Raw genomic sequence first — 18,380 nt, 5'->3', positions numbered from 1 at the left:
TCGTTCTCTCTCTTTCTGTCTTTCTCTGTCATTCTCTCTTTCTTTCTGTCTATCTCTCTCTTGTTCTCTCTCTGTCTCTCTCACTCAGTTTTTCTCTCTCCTTGTCTCTGTCTCTCTCTCCCTCTCTTTGTAACTCTTTGTAGCTCTTTGTCTCTCTATCTTTGTCTCTCACTCTCTGACTCTATCTCTTTCTCTCTCTGTCTCTCTCTCTCTGTTCCTGTTTCTTTCCCTTTCCTCTCTTTCTCTCTCTCTATCTCCCTCTCTCTCTCTCTGTCTCTCTCTCTCTCTCTCTCTCTCTCTCTCTCTCTCTCTCTCTCTCTTTCTCTCTCTCTCTCGTTCAAATGCATCACTGTGTTTGTAAAGTGTCTCAGTAAGTGTAGTTCTGAACACCGGTTTGTATCATATGCAGCAGAGTTACATAACAGCTTGTGTGTGTGTTCGTTTGCGTATGCGTGTGTGTGCGTGCGTGTGTTTTTAGACTCTCAGTCTCATGACTGCTGAACATTTGTGCAGCCTCTTGTATGTGATCAGATCAGTGCTGAGGCCTGATTGATTGGCATTTACATTGTGGGAGTAAAGAAACATTATTACATCACCTCTGCATCTCCTCTGCTCCGCATCACTCTCCCCGTTCATTTCACTCAGCTCCATTAGCCTAAGTGCTCGGCGTGCACTGAGAAGGGAGCTGTGTGTGAGTGCATTTCACAATCGAGTCAGCGTGAGTGACAGATACGGCCTTCAGTCTGGCCTGATTTAAGACTGAGCGCTGTCTGTAAGCTTACAGGCCCCTCCATTCACTGTAAATACACTGCTATTCACCGTAATGAGCTGCGTCATCTGCTGTCATTTATTATAGAACAGGTCAGTGTCCAGACATGTTAATTGTCTTAAGTAGATGGCTCTGATCTAAAGGAATGCTGAGCAGATAAGTCTGTTTAAAGGCACATTTTATTTACAGCAATAATTTAAGGGAAATTACATTTAAAAGAGGCCATATTTGTAATTGCTAACGCGCTGATTAGAATTTAGCTTTAAAACTAAAGCTAAATGTGGGTGTGTGTGTGTGGGTGGGTGTGTCCTGATCTCAACTTTTGTACTCTGAACAAAATGCACTACAGCTTGAAGAAGAGATGAGGATAAGATAAGATTCAGAAATGCCTCGTTTGTTATGTTATCAGGTATTTATGGGCCATTCCACAGAGGTGGTTCAAAGACTGTCTCTCCCTAATAATAATGTTAAAGTGTATAAAAGAGAATTTAAAACATATTTACACACATCACACTTAATATTAGCAACACAACTAATTATTAGAAAAATTGTATTCAAATACATGTGTTTACATGTTATTCTATATTGCGTGTCCCCAAGAACAGTCCTCAGTTTTCATCTCACTATCAAAACACCAGTGGTCTTCCTTTTTACTCCACTACATTATGCAAAATCTGTTGTTCCTTTTGGCTTATGTGTGTATAAAAACGAAAGAAGCGTGAAGCAAGAACACCAATCAGGGTACAGAGTGTAGTTAGTTTTGAGCTTGTTTTGACCTTTTGGACACACCTACCCAGTGCAAGCAAATGATTCAATGTCAGTGCAGCAGCATAAAGTTTTGGGAGTGCCTATTCCTGCATAAATGATGGAACTAACTTAACTTTGTGTAAATAGACCACAATATAGAAATATGTGCACATATGCAGTTGTGACTGGCACGTGTCTTTTTTCTGAATTTATACAAACACTATTACATTTTATAGTAAATTTGTTTTTGCTAGTTTATGTTTATGAACAGAGACCTGCAGATGGAATATAGTAAAGGAAAACACATTTGTGAACCTGTGTTTAAAGTTTTTATTAAACTTAAACTTGTAACTAAGTTGCAAATAAATTTTAGACTGAAACATTACTTGTTCACAAAAAGTTATTTCAGAGCCACTAAGTTCTACCTAATGAAATTGTTTGCCTTCAGTGTTTTGTGATTTTGATGATTTTAATAGACATCAGTGTCAGACTAATTAATGACATTCTATTAAAAGTTTGGTTTACCAAGAGTGACACTAGAGTATTTTCGCCTAAAACGAGTTAATGAAGCGAGAGTCTTCTTACAAAAATAGTAATAAGACATAATTAATCTTTTAGTACATTTATTTTTGATACTTAAGTACATTTGAAGGCAAATATTTTTGTACTTTTACTCAAGTGGAGGTCTAAGGGGAGGACTTCTACTTTTACTGGAGTAATATGTTACCTTGGTTATCTCTACTTTAACTCAAGTACATGATTTGTGTACTTCGTCCACCACTGCAAAACACACAAATAATCTGTCTGGACAGAACCAGCGTGTGGCTACACAAGAAACTGATAGCTGCTAGTTTCTTGCTATGTACACATTTAGAGATAAATATAAAATTAACTTAGATTATCACAACCAAAACAAATACGACTTGGTAGTAACTCAGGGAGGTTGCTTAAATTAACGTTGTGAGGTTGTTGAAAATATTGCAAAGTGTTGTAATTACTAAAACAGCCCTTATCAGTGATAGTTCAGTATTGACAAATTCAGAGAAAAGTCGAGGTAAAATTAGGTAAAATACATGAATAGATTTCACTGTATGCTCAAGGATTTTATAAATGTTAGTTTTTTTGGCACATAAAACACAAAGGTAAAGGAAAAAGAAGACATTTTTAGACATTTTTGTAACCCCCAATTTGAACCACTTCTGTAGAATGAACCATATTTTTTTACCTTATAAAATAGTGAAATATTACAGGTACAAGGAAGGACAAGGTAGGTTTGTTTAGTAAATTGGCAGCTCTGTGTCTATACCATATAAAATATATAAAGATATTCAGATACATTTAAAACAGAGTATATCATCACTGCAAAAAAAATAATAGTTTACTATAGGAGAAGGAAAAGGCCTTTTTACGTCATTAGTTATATATAAGCGGTACTGTGTAAAATTGTTAGCCAGTCATGAAAACTGAGCAGCACATCTGATCAGCAGCACACCTGATTTCATTTAATGAAGGACTGATTAGCTGAACTAGGCACTGAATGGTAAACTGTAAAATACTTTATCGAGGAGAGATTTGGAAATTGATAGGCTAACATTATATTGTCTTTTCTTGTGGAATAAAACAAAAGTACACAACCTCACTAAGTCTTCAAGAAAAGAAGTGAATAAAATTCCAAAATGCACAAAGGTTCCACTTGTATGGGGTGTACAAGTCTCACAACAGTGATTTGATTGATTTATGATATTATAAAAATGTCAGTGTATCATGAAACCTCAGATTTCACCATAATTCAATACGATTAGATTCTTTTGGTATGATTCAGAATGATATAAAAAAAGAAACTGAATATACAAACCTGACTGAAGAAACTAATTACACAGTAGTGGAATACAGACAATGTAAACAATACACCTCTCTGGGATTCTTAATGTTTAAAAGTAGCCTGAAATCTTTATTTTGGTCAAAATATGGGTGCCTACTTTATTGAATATTATTGTAATCCATTGTAATGTACTGTAATATTGATGACCCTCAGATCGATGCATAATGATGCACTGATGTATTTTTACACTCCTAGTCATGCACCATATTGTACTGCAAACTTCTTGAGGGTTTTATGTATATAAGTGAGCTTCTGAGAGACACAAGATGCCAGCCCCAGGCCTCAGACACATTCCACTGCTCTGAGTAACATCATCATCAATACAAGAACAAAAAGTGCAAGAAGGCCATGACAAGCACCATTATTAGCCGCTCTTATTCTCTATAAGAGCTGAAGTCCTCCTCGGAGTAACAGTGGTTTTCTGTTTTCTGTAGATGTGACTGTGTTATTAGTACAGCGGTGATGACGTCAGACAGAGGACACAGTGAGGTCACTCAGTAACATGGCGGCTGCTGCCGTCCCTCAGGCTGACTCAGTATGAGCTATTATATTAGGAGTGTCCGAGTGGAGCTGCTCTCTTTCTTTTTCAGCTGGCAATGAGGTCATTCACTCTTGGCTAACAGAAGGCGCTAAGCACGTAACATTTGTGGCTGTTTCACATGCTGGACCAGCACACTCTGATCAGAGACTAAATGGGTATTGACGGATTATTGATTATTTGGAATGAAAGAAGATGTTTTCTGGTCAGACAAACTGTCAACATCTCCATTTAAATCATAATATCTTTGTTGCATTTACAGTACATTTGCTTAATTTTAGTGTCAAATATACATACAAATGCAGTGTTGTACTGCAGACTTGTTCATAGTGCACTGGTCCCTGCTGAGTGGTGAAAAACTCCAGCTCCAGGCTATGCAAGCAACAGTCATGTGTACAGTATTGATTCCCCAGTGTTATACGCCCTCCCCCTTCTCATCTTATAAATGCCTCTGACAATACTATTGGAATAATTATGTTGTTACTATCACTACAAATGGTAAAATAAGGTAACAAAATAAGCACAAAGTGCCATCAGAAACTGCCACTGTCAAATTAAGAGTTTGATTATATCAGTGGTATGTGGTTTGAGAACAAAGGAAGAGATACTGTGTTTCAAAAGCACTTTTTACAAGCTTAACCACATGCTGAAGTCTCTGCACATTTTATACTGAAGGGGAAAAAACCTTCACTCTTCGATTTCCTTCACTTATATTTTGGCCATTTAGAATCCAATAAAAATACACACTGTTGCTTTCACTGGCTTTAAACATTACTCACTTTGAATTCATTTAAATTTTTTTTAAGTTTCAGTATATTTAAAAGATTTCTGGTTCACTCCACAGCATTATTACAGCATACATGTTTTTTAAGAATCCTCAGAGATGCTGGTTGAGCTCCCAAAATGACTGCACTATGGGCGGGACTATTTTCCAGTTAGATTAAATCTCATTGCTAAAGTGGGTCCCCAGCTCCACAGAAGTAGGTCACAGCGAGGAAATGTGCATTTTTATGTCCAATTATTCATAACAGACGGTGTGTTCATGATATCCATGCAGATGTTACTAAAAATGAGCTGGAGCTAACATGAGCACTTGTATGAGTAGATGTTTGTAATCTGATGGAGATGCATTTTTTTTTTTTTAATTGAAGAAAAAAAGAATCAGATTTAGGGTTTGTTGGGCAAGGACTGTTTATTTGCACATACAATGAACCTTAATGCCAGAGCACACAGTCCCAACAGACACCAACCATCACCAAAATTGTAATGTTGGCAGTTGTTTTAGGATTTTAGAAAAAGAACTGACCAAATCAATCAGTGTGAATAGGGAGAACATTCCAGAAGAGTATGAAAGGAGGAGAACATTGTAGAACAGCATCAATGGAGAAGAACATTCCAGAAGAGTATGAATAACAGAGAACATTGTAAAACAGCATTAATGGACAAGAACATTCTGGAAGTGTATGAATGGTGGAGAACATTGTAGAACAGTCTTATTGGGGGAGAACATTCTAGAAGTGTATGAATGGTGGAGAACATTGTAGAACAGCATTAATGGACAAGAACATTCTAGAAGACTATGAATGGAGGACAAAATTGTAGAACAGTGTTATGGGAGAGAACATTCCAGAAGTGTATGAATGTTGGAGAACATTGTAGAACAGTGTTATGGAGAAGAACATTCTAGAAGTGTATGAATGGTGGAGATCATTGTAGAAGTGTTAATGGGGGAGAACATTCTAGTGTCTACCAGTAATCAGACACAGGCATGGCACGCCAACTAATGTTGGTGTTTGGTGGTGATAACTGGTGTTTGATGGGGGTTCTTGGTTTGTTGGTGTTTGTTGATGGTTGTTGGTTTTTGTTGGTGACGGTTGGTGTTAGTTGGTGATACTTGATATTTGTTGGTGATTTGGTGTTTGAGTTTGTTGGCGATAGCTGGTGTTAGTTGGAGTTTGTTGGTGATAGTTTGTGTTAGTTGGTGGTTGTTGGTGTTTGTGGTTGTTGGTTTGTTGGTGGCTGTGGTTGTTGGTTTTTGTTAGTATGAGTTTATGTTTGTTGGTGATAGTCGGTGTATGCTGTGGTTTGTTGGTGGTTGTTGGTTTGTGTTGGTGATAGTGTTTATTGTTTCGTTGGTGGTTGTGGTTGTTGGCTTATTTTGGTGTTAGTTGGTGTTTGTGGAGGGTAGTTGTTGGCTTTTGTCGGTGATAGTTGGTGTTAGGTGGTGTTCATTGGTGTTTGTTGGGCTAGTGTGCTCTGGGCTTTATATTTCACCTTGGTCAAAAAAACCAAAAAAAACTTAAGACTCTGATAGCACCTCAAAACAGGATATGAGAAGCATTGCTATGGTTACAGATGAGTGTTATTTCCTGTTGAAAGGCCATCAAGGTGTGGTACTTACCATATCTCTATGATCCACTGATTCGTTTGAGGCGGAAACCTCACTTTCATTCGTGAAGATAGCTTGTGCGATTAGAAACACCGGATGGTGTTTCCGCTGAAGAAAAGCTGTGACAGATGTGACATAAGCTGCCCTATGTTGTTATGTAGAAAGATGCTGTTGTCATGGTAATTACAATCTATAGTGCTGCAACTTCGTTGGGACCAGAACTAGAGAATAGCAATACTGAGTCCAGTCGTGACTCAAACGCAGATGGTGTAACTGAAAATGGTGATTCTATGGATGGGAAATGTTTTTTTTTCAGGTTTTTGCCTTGAATTTCCCTGTCAATAGGACTCAGAATTATTGACAGAATCTCTGGGGATTGCCTCATTCTTGTCAGCTCCAAACATCAGACCCCCCCCTTTCTCCCCCTAAACAGCTCACATCTGTTTCCTGCATGCTGGGCTGGGGCTGCAGTTTTGGGTAACCTCTAGACCTGTCCCAGTTATGAGTCACCCCTCTGTACTTATATCATTTTATGGGGTTCTCCACTACTGCACACATGAGGCAGAGCTGTGGAATGTACTGTACAGCTATCATGTTCAAACTATGAAGGAAAGGGGGGCTAACTATGAATATATGAAGGGTTTCATTCCAAAACGCATCATAGACCACTCCGAATAATTTTCTTTTTTTCATGATGTACTTTGCTAGGAGTGGGCTTCATACTTATAAGAAATATCAATGCTAATATTGTGATTAATACTACCTTCATTAGAGAAATAAAAATGTGTTTTCAATTTCACTGAGCTTATATATATATATATATATATATATATATATATATATATATATATATATATATATAAATACATATATAAAAAATTGATAAATGTTTCTTTGCGTGATTGAAAGGTTAATGATGGAAACACTATAATATATCGTTCTTCAAAGACCTAAGAACCTTTTTAAAATATGTTTGGCTATTGTTAGAAGTCAGCTCAAGAAGTGTTTTTCACAAGCAGGACAGCTGTAAAACAAACTTGTTGAACTTGTTGCATCCTTCCTCTCTCGCTCTCTGTCTCTGTCTCTGTCTCTCTCTCTCTCTCTCTCTCTCTCTCTCTCTCTCTCTCTCTCTCTCTCTCTCTCTCCCTCTCCCTCTCCAGATCACCACACTGTTACGGGAAATCGCATGACCCGTGTGTATTCCCCATCCAGTAGAGTCACTCTGCGGGAAAGACAAAGAAAAAAAAAACAGTCTACATACAGCTGGGGGTTTCCTGAGAATTAACAGTGTCTTAAAGCCGATTAATCCACATCAATCCATGTTCCCACCCTGCGAGGAAAAACGATGTACCTACCACAGACATATATGACTGATAACTCTATTAAAGTCGCCACACTTGTACTTTACGTCACTGCAGATGCTTAACAAGACAGTAACGATACATGAACATAGCCAACATTTGGAGGGAAGATTGACTATCTCGCTTTGTGTGTGCGCGTGAACCGTTATACCTTTTCCCACCCGTTTTCCAACAAGCCCCGCCCTCCATATTAACGTTGGCCAATCGCAACGCAGTTTTCGCTCTACTAGCCAGTCCGAGCGCAGGAAGGCGGGGACTGTCAGAATGCGGGTGGGTTAAAAACCTCGCCCGTACTGGAACCGTACAGTCTCCTCCTCCCGGTTCTGTGCCACGCCCAGGCGACTCTCGGGGTCTCCCCGCTCTGCAGAAGCATGGAAAGCATGAAAGAACAGGGCGGAGTCTTTCGTGTGACTCAAGCGTTGGGTCACATTGACCCCACCCCCTCCCCCACTAGTATTAATTTCCATTTTCTATGGGTCTCGGTCTACTACTGAACTGTTTCCAGGAGAGGTTTGCAGACACACCTTAAGGTAGAAAGTGCTCCAAAACACGACCCGATGCGTTTCCAACGGCCGCTCGTCCCATCCAGTTGAGCTCGCGGGTTGGAGAAGTGTGCTTTAAAGTCGTTTTTCTGAGGTAGGTCTCTGTGTTCTTTATGGGACGTGGGCAGCGTAAGCACGTTATCTTTGTTGCTTTTTTTCCTGGGAACGGTCTCAGGAACAGTCTCAGTCTGCTCCTTCATTTCTAAATATCACCTCACACTGAGAGAAACTAGTAAAACAGCAGGGCAGTCTTTTGTTCAGCGCGGTTACTGTGAGTGGAACAATACTAGTCTAGCCCAGAAAGAAAGGAAAGTCAGTAGGGTTTACGGTTTTCTACTTTGAGACACCAATACCGTTTGTTATTGTCCTTAAACTGTAGGTTACATTCTGTCCAGACGAGAATGCTTCAGGATGAACTTTTAGGTCAGTAGAAATCACTGTTTTGCATTCCATCCATACAAAGCGTCCCAGTGTCAGACTGGAACTGAATCAGTCTTTATTAAAATATGGCACTGAAGCAGCTGATTAGATGGAGATTTGCATTTGTGAGTATGTAAAATGGTTTAGTTTAGTTGGTCAGAGGTAGCAGTAGATGCAGTGAGTCAGTCAGATCACATGGAATTTGTCATGTCTTGTTTTGTGGTGTTTGACAGAGAGACAACCGTGTATGTGAGTGTGTGAGAGGTCAGATTTTCCATATGTTTACAGTTACAACCTGGGCTTTAAGCATATTTTACTTTTTTTAAAATACTCTAATGCTAAGACTCAGCGCTGGGCAATATGATTTTATTATTATTTCAAATATTACATCACAATACGCCACCACATGTTTTTCTGAGCATGTTGTGGATATCAGTTCTTAAAAACACTTACAGACTGTATGTTTCTTTACAAAGAGAGCATAATCAGGCCTGGTTAACTGGATTTAGTGCAGCACAATGTGTTAAATGTTAAACACAAATGTGAGTAATTTTAAAAGGTGCACTTACTTATTAACTTATCAAGTGTCAGAAAAAACATACATTGTCACATATTGTGCATCATGAAAACTTTTTAAAGTATCGTGATATTACATTTTTGCCATATCGCCCAGCTTTGCTTAGACCTCAGTTCAAATGATAAGGAGTGCAGGTTGATCGGAAGTGTTTTTGAGACTTGGATTGATGAACATTGCTTTCATTCTGTCTTCTTTGCTTCATTGTAATCATGGAATTTGTTTGATAAACTGCTTGTTACCAGTACATTTTCTTCGGTTGAACAACAAAATATTTTTCACAGTCCAAATAGAAGAGAACACAACCACCTGTCCACGGTTAGTCTGGTGACACAGTAACAGTATAGAGAGATAATAGGTACTACAATACTGGCCTGTTGCACTTTTATAGAGAACAGTGCCGTGAAATCAGTGAAATCCACTGCCACACTCCTGAGCGCTGGATAGCTGTCATTAGGAATCAGTGATAATGCTCTGATACAGTGACTATGTGTGAGAGCGCAGGCATACCAGAGTGAGTTCCTCAGTGTGGGGGGGTGCTTTGAGCAGGGAGGGGTAGCCTCTGACCACATGTGTTTGCTATTTGGAGAGTATTTCGTCAAACGCCTTACATCTGTTTTTTGATCTTTGAACTAGATCCACCCCCTCCAATGCTATGGAACTCTTTTCCTTCCTCTGTGTGTGTCTCTGCTTCTTTTTCACTCTTTTTGTGTTCTATGTATGCGCGTGTCCCCATGTGTATGATAGAGCTCATGCAAAATGAAAGCAAGAATGTGAATGAGAGTATGAGCAATGTCCTTTCGTTTCCTGGATGATGATGTTGTCCCAGGAGGGGTGGGACAGGGTGGGAGGACTGAAACGTGGTTTTTTTGTCCTGTCTTCCTGTACTTGGAATGCTACCTATTTAATGGGAAAAGACTGATCTTGGATTGTGTTCATCTTTCACATCTTAATGAGTGTGATTTATAAATAAAGGCTTAATCGAAACGCAGTCCCTTGATACATTGGATTGCAGATATCATGCGATCATTCAATTACTGGTTTTGAAGTAATATGAAAAATGTAATATTGCAGTACTTTATTGCAGACATTTTCACAATATGCAGGGCGTATTAAGATTTTGTGTTTTTTAATGTTTGATAAGGTAGAACAAACACAGTGTTAATTGTTTTGATGATACCTACAATGTGCTCAGAAGTGATATATATAATATATATAATTCATTGTGATAATTACGTCACTATTGCCCACTCTTACTGCCAGTGTGATTCTGCCCAGTACATTTTTGTTGCAAACCTTTATTTATAGATGAGAGTAGAACTCATTGTCTAGATCTGAGCATGACCCAATCAAAACAGAAGTAGTCACACTGTCCTGTTGGCCAGCGTTGCCCCAAATGGTGTTACTTGTTAAAGTTACTGACTCATTTGTGAGTGTTATGACTAAGAAAACCGTCACAGAGACAGTTCGGTTTCTTTTTCACTCATGGGGAATCTATCTGATGACCTGCACACTCTTAAAAATAACATTTCCTAAACGATTCTTGGTTTGGACTTACAGTTCTAAGAAAAAATATTCTTTACCCACTTGGATTCCATTTGGCTCATTTATTTTAGTAGTGTGTAGCAAAAAGTTGTAGCAAGTTGGGGTTCAATTCTTTGCCCAGGCATGTATACCACACTGCACCAAGAAACACCCTTAGGAAAGACACCTAACACTACATTTGGCTGCCTCTGTAACATAATTAAAACTGTAAATCACTCTGGATAAGAGTGTCTGTCAAAATGCATCAATGTAAATCTTTTATTATTTAGAAAGTAGTGCATTTGTGACTTTGTCATCTTCTTGAAATGTAACACTTTTAAACAGTTTTGAATGACTGGCTTGGTAGCTGTACAGTTATGATGGTGGGTGTCTAATTGCTGGAATCTTCTCTTTATTCTCTGGTAGCCCTCAACACAACCACTCCCATGAGTCAGCAGCCTGCTAGGGTCCACACTGCATTCTGTCCACACTGCACATTCTGTGTATGTGTGTGTGCGTGTTTGTGTGTGTGTGTGTGTGTGTGTGTATGCAGATCATGTGTTATCTGTAGGAATGTATGACTCCTGCAGGAGATGTAGGACTTTTAAGGTCAGTTTCCCAGACAGGGCCTAGTTCTGGACTACACAGCATTCTGAATGGAGATTGAAAAGAATATGTAGTTGAAAATGCGAGTGATCTTGATATTAGTCAAGAGACACAACAGATTCACAGAACAAATGCTCTGAGCTTGTGCATCCACTACTACTTTCATGTATGCTGTTCATACTAACGTATTGCGCTAGGGCTGCACAATACATTGCTTATTAATTGTTATCACAGCATTGGCCTTTGCATCACTGATATCACAGAAGCCCACAGTATGCAAATGAGCACTCTTAACCAATCAAAATATGCTTTACTGTGTGCTGTGGACATGCTGACCATTCATAGTTCCAGATGAGTGTTTCTGTGAGTGCTGGATGTTCATGTGATCCAGCAAAAATAAATTATTGTGGTCTAAATAATGCAGGTCTTTAAATGTCATATTAATGATTCTTCTGTCTGGTTTTAATATATTGGAAAATGAATCACAGTTGCAACATGCAGCAATATAATCGCAATACTGCTTTTTTTATTCATATCATGCAGCCCTGTGTGCGCTTTGTTCTTTTTTGTGCTTTGATGCCTGTAGTGTTTGACAGTTTCCTGCTTCCTCTGTCGGCTTGTGTTGTTAATCTCGTCCGTATGTTATCACACTCCTCTCTCACTCTAAGCTAATGATAAACTAATTTGATTGGGAGAAGATTACAGCGCAGTGGCGCAACACTGCTGCCTCTGTTCTCGCAGCATAAAGCGCACCGCGCTTGTTTATGTTCTTTGTTTGCAGTTGCCATGGATTTCCATTGTGACATCATCATCCAGGGACTGCATTCTGACATGCGGCCATGAGTTGTTTTGCTCTGCTTTGCCTGCAGTGATCTGATTGGATGATGATGCAAGAAGGGGGTGTGCATAAGAGATGATCTGGATGGTGACTGGTTTAAGAAAAAAAATCAAACCTGAGCCTCATTCTTCTCCACTATATCAATGGTGAAATACACAAACAAAGACACAAAGAGGAGGGAAAGCTGTGCATTAATCAAGGTAGTGGGACATAACAGCTTAAAATCTGGCAGTCTTATGGTTGCGCACACAAACATCCCTTCCACGTAGAACGACTGAAACGGGTCACCAGTCCATCATTCAGATGTTCAAACCGCAGCACCAGAGGTTCTCTTAACAGTTAAAGGAATAAGCGCATACAAACATCTGAGTAACATCTAGGTGGCACAAAATGAGCCCATGTACCACCAAGAGCTTGAAAAATGATTTGTTGATTGGATAACCGCTAGACATAGACATTTTCGGTTGGATACACTCTGAGCTGGTATAATGGTGTCAAACAAAGGTGTAGCTTTGTTGTTTTTGTTCTCTCATGAACAAAGGAGTGCTACCCCATGCCCACTATCCATCCACCACTGTGAGGGACCGCAGGCAGAGAGGAGTATGAAGGAGGGGGAGGAGATCACGTGTTATGTGTAGCAATACATGACTCCTGCAGGACATGTAGGACTTCTAGGGTTGGTTTCCCAGATAGAGACTAGTTCTGGACTACACAGCATTCTGAATAGAGATTGAAAATAATATGTTGTCTGGAACAAGACTTAATCCCTCTCCAGGAAATCAGTTCATAATGCAGATATACAGAGATCATTGTGTGATTTGTTATATGTAGATGTAGATAGACTAACAGACTGCATAGATTAATGCAGAATGATCTAAGATTTTCTTAGTCACTTAGCCACTGAATCAAGGGAAGCTTCTATAGGGCTCTTTGAGTGAGAAAATCTGAGCTACACAGCTGGAGAAAATGAAAGAGAATTTTAGCAAAATTGACCATTTAGTGAAATAGTATTAAATAATAAAGATATTAATCAGTGATGGTGATGAAATGGTGAATGTTGTGAGTCTTGTGCCTTTGTGTGAATGCAATATTTTTTTTTTTCAGAAACCTGATCAGTTAGAACTAAAATAAAAAAAAATAATATCAAAAACCATGAATATAAAGATTTTTATTCAACATTCGATATACTGTGTTGCACTAAATCCAGTTAAACAGGAATAATTTTGCTCTCTTTGTAATGAAACATGCAGCTGGTCAGTGTGCTGCAAGTACTGATGATATGCGCAATATGCTCAGTACATTATTGTATTGTATTGTGACATAATTCATAATGATAATGATATATATTGTTATATTGCCCAGGCCTAGTGCAATACCTCATTTTCTTTTCCAATACCAATACTGATTTACCAATAATGATACTGAAACACTCAGTACTAGCCAATACTGATCTGATATTTCTCTTTAAAAAATATGACAAAGCTTTAAACTGAGCCATTTTAAATTGAAACACTTAAGAATCTGAAAGTAGGCTATCATGCTCTACTACTCAAACACTCTACTACCCCACAGGATGAAATACACAGCTAACAACATCACACAATGTGAATTTGTCCTATTTCAGGATAGATTTGTTTCAGGATTGGATCGGATTCATTCTTTTGTTCCCTCTGATATCTGATCCAACATTTTCTGCTGATGTCAGAATTTCAATGCCTGGTATCTCTAGTTTGATTTATAGACAAATTCTTCTGTGTGTATAAGCATTAACAATTGTGAAGTTAGATCTCTTTGTTTGGGATCCATAAAGCAATTCAGTCGTTGTTAGCTGTCTGTAAAACTGCCTGCTGACCCGTGGCAGGCAATGGCTCTGCTGCTCACATTGATTTTCATTTTCAGTCAAAAGCCTCCAAAATTGAACAAAGGAACATTACAGTGTCTCTCTTTTCCATTTTTTTCCTTGCATAATTACATAAACACTCAAGGACGTACTATGAAGGAAAGCTCTTGCAGAAACTACGCATGGATGTCAATACCTCAGTCCAATAGCACTAATGGAAAACACTGTGGAAAATGACCAGAATGAATCTTTTACGAGTATGACCTAATGATTAAGCTTTATACTCTTTTGTCCTCAAATTTTGTACTCAAATTTTCCTTAAAACACATCAAAGTATGACTTTAAAAAGCATGTGTTTGTGCCGCTGTGTACATGTGTTTGAGACATGACATGACAAGCTGTCTGTCTGCAGTGATAGACAGTGCCAGATCAGCAGTCTCTAAAGGCTTACTTGCTCTGTGTCTGGATAATGGCAGCAGTTGTTTTTTGTTACCTCTGTAAAGCATGTATGCGTGTGTGTTTTGGGGGTCCCAGCTAATCCTTCTTACTGTGCCAGACAGCCAATGAGAGCTTCAGAATGAAAGGTGGGCTTATGAGGCCATTGCTGTTATCTGTCCACTCAGACACAACAGATAACCTCATGTCTCTTATTGACCCACTCTTATAACTGTTTGTGTGGTGGGGGTCTCTCGATACAGTGATGTGTGTGTATGTATGTGTTTGTGTATTATTACAGAATACAAAAATTTTATTGTTGATGTAACCAGCATAAATCTCTCACCTTGAAATGATTCAATTCATTGATCATTTCAGTAATGATCCTTTGGGAAGCGATTCAGTGCTTCATGAAATCACAAATTTCACTACATTTAGTTTTTTGTGATTTACTTATTAGTGTATACTTAAGAATTATGTTAAAAAATAAATGTGACCAGGGGAACTGTTTACACGGTAGAGGAATAAATATAAAACTAATTAAAATATAAGAAACTACTTTTTTTATTTTTTATTTTAAAAATGGGCGTCAGTTTTATTTCAGACAAGAATGAGTGCATGCTTTAAAGAATACTATTCTATACTAATATTATACTATAATCAGTTGTCATGGATTATAATATTCCAAAATTGATGCAGTTGAATTGCCAAACCTCTCATAAATAGGCACATTTCTAGGAATGTGTAATGATATCAGAATCATATCGGCATGGGCAGATAATTGATTAATTTTTTTAGTGTCAGACAGATGTTCAGATGTGACCAATTCACACCAATATTTGATGATGCATTTATTGTATTCTGGAAAAGCAGTATGTTTAAGTGATGCTGGTCCACTATGCTAAAATTTCATTTTACTGCATTTGTAACCCTGTACTTCTCCATGTTACATTTCTTTGTAATGCTATCCAAGTGGTTTCAGTCCCAATTTCTATCTGGCATTGACATTGACAGAAACAGTACTAGTACTGCTAAATGTCAGAGACCATGCTTCATTTATTTAATTTCAATCAAAAAGTCCAATAAGTACAAGTTATTCTTTTTCCAGCATCAGGAAAAACAGTAGAAATATATATTTAACAGAAAATTGCACAGAAGCCTCCACAACTAAATATAATATCACAATTTTCAGTATTTAGTGTTCCACTCTTTGCCTTTATTACAGCTTTTACTCTTTTCAGGAGACTTGCTTTCAGTTATTAAAGAAATCTGCAGGGATCCTTCCACACCTTGAAAGTTCAGTCTTAGAAGTTGGTGGCATTTTCTGCTTCTCACAATCCAAGTAAATGGAAAAACACATTCATTGAGGTTGAGCTCTGGGCTCTGGGGTGCTCAGTCCATTGTTCTGAGAATATCTTTGCTAGATTTACAAATGTTCTTTCTTTTTTTTCTATTTTCTTTTCTCAGTAACGGTTTCATGAAGGCTACACTTGCTTTCAGATCCATAATAATAAGTTGTCTTCTCTCAGTGGAAGGATGGACAGAAACACCTGTAGATTTTTTTTCAGATCTGAAGCAAGAGTGGAGCTTGATTTTTCACCCATCTCTCAAAGATGAAAGCGTTAAGTACTCTTTAATGTTTACAGATTTGGTGGTCTGTCAGGTCTTGCTTGCTTGTTAGGAGTCCCGTTTTCTCTATATCTTTTAATCAGTTTGAACTCTGATTAAGGAAACTTTGAAAACTCCTGAAAAACAAATAATTTGTAATAAATGTCTGTTTTGACTGGAAATTAAATAAATAAAGGGTACACAGTACTGTATGTACAGGAAGAGTATCAGTTATCGGCATCAGCCCAGAATTCCCATTATCCCTACATATTTCCTCACCAAGTAATCAAATTTATTTAGTTAGTCTGTAACTCAAAAGTTAATAAATACATACATTGCTCTGTAAGCATTCCTTAAAATAATAGTAATATGTATGCAAAGTATTCTAATTTCAGCTTTCTCTCTGTCCAATGTCATCTGTCTCACAAACACACACCTCACGTAGACCCTTATACTTCACTTGTGACATAACAGGTGCTGAACAGCTGAGTGGAATCTATAGCTTTGCTATACTGTAGCTTTTGTTCTATAGCACACAGCTGCTGCAGTGGACATACACACCCTTGCACACACACACACACACACCTGACCCTTGCTGAGCAAGTGCTGTGCTCCCTGACCTCATTCTCAAATGGAGGTAATATTTAATAGTGGTTTGGAGTTGAAAGATGTTTAGTGCAGGTCAAATGGACAGAAGATACTGATCTACTGCATAAGAACACTGTTTCTCTTCTGACTCTTATGCATTCATAAACACATACACTTAGTAATGGTAATATAGTAGTAAAGCTCTGTTTTTAAGTGTAACTGCAAGTATAAGATATTCACATGTGATCCATACAACTACTAGCACTGCGATGTGTGTGTTTGTGTGCAGGAGTGTAGGAGCACAATAGAAAGCATTTGCAGGTTCATCACTCTGCACTCTGACATAAGCTTATGTGGTAGTCAGTCTGAATGATCTCCATTCAGTTACGGACTTTATATGCACGCATGCGCACCAGATTGTTCTAAGTAGAAAAGGAAACAATACCATACCAGGTACTGGTATCAAGACTAATAGCACTGTAACTCTGTGTGAAGTGAAGTTGTTAGCTGTGTATTTCTTCCTGTGGGAAAGTAGAATGATTGAGTAGTTTGAAAATGATGGGCTACTTTTATATCCTCATCCTAAAGCGCCCAAATCCTACACTTTCCTTGTATTTTATTTGTCCCCTGAAGTCTAGTCCCCCATGTATAATGGCCCGTATTCACAAAGCCGCTCAGAGTAGTAATGCTGATCCAGGATCAGATTCCTCTCTCATTACAGTGACTTTACAGACAGGAGGTTCTGAGAAGCTTTGTGAATAAGGGCCAGCTTGTGTGGGTTTATGTACCAGAAACAGCCTTTAATTCGTTTCACATAATCATTTTGCCTCTCTTTATCTTTTATGAATAAACAGGCTGTTTTTGTTACCATTAAGACTGATGCATGTAAATGATATATGTTTTGATTGGTTGCCATCACTTGTGCCACATATAAAAAACAGTCTGGGGGTTTAAAACTCCTTATATAACTCAGCAAGAATGAGTGGAGCTAACATGCTGTAGGCTCAGTAATGGGGTATATAATGCAAATGCATTAGTTTTGGTGATGCCACAAAAATGGTGAATTCAGAACAGACAAACCTTGTTCTCATATATGGATGTACGGACCGGAGAGGGCGTGATATATTTTGAAACTTTTGCAATGTTTTGTCTAACACAAACTCTTTTATTTCATAAAGGCAAGATAAATTTGATTTTCTGTGATATGGGCCTTTTAAGTGAAGTGTTTTTATAGGCCTATCACAATTAATACATAATTGCCTCATTGCAATTACAAAGTTAGGACATCCAACAAAGGCCTAGTCCTTGAGCAAGGATGGGTAGAGGCTCGCCACTTTGCCAAAATGCGTCAGCAAAAAATCCAACAGTTTAAAAAGAAAGTTCCTCAGCACAAGATTGCAAGGATTTAAGTTATTTCACCCTCTGCGGTGCATACTTTCATCAATAGATTCCAGAGCAATCTCTGTGCATAAAGGGCAAGACTGATAATTACAAATTAATGCTTGAGGTCTTCAACCCCACAGACGGCACTGGATTAAAAGCCAACACACTTCTGTGATGGAGATCAACACATGAGCTCAGAAATACTTTGACAAACCATTGTCAATAAACTCCACAAATGCAAGTTAAGACTGTACTATGTACAGCAGAAGCCGCACGTCAACTGCAGAAACACTGCCTACTTCTCTGGACTCAAGCTCTGAAATAGACTGATGCTCA

General features: G+C 38.3%; 1 protein-coding gene across 1 annotated transcript in view; it reads left to right on the top strand.

Moving 5' to 3' along the window:
- The first annotated feature begins 8,126 nt into the window (after positions 1-8,126).
- Positions 8,127-18,380, top strand: part of fam107b (family with sequence similarity 107 member B) — a 33,014-nt gene continuing 22,760 nt past the window's right edge. Inside the window, exon 1 of the mRNA XM_036585087.1 lies at positions 8,127-8,322. The gene's annotated coding sequence lies outside the window, so the exon portion shown is untranslated. The remainder of the gene's footprint in view (positions 8,323-18,380) is intronic.

The sequence above is a fragment of the Colossoma macropomum genome, unplaced genomic scaffold (assembly GCF_904425465.1).
Source record: "Colossoma macropomum unplaced genomic scaffold, Colossoma_macropomum, whole genome shotgun sequence".
Taxonomy (NCBI): domain Eukaryota; kingdom Metazoa; phylum Chordata; class Actinopteri; order Characiformes; family Serrasalmidae; genus Colossoma; species Colossoma macropomum.
The sequence above is the reverse complement of the archived record's forward strand: the minus strand, read 5'-3'. Positions and strand labels throughout refer to the sequence as shown.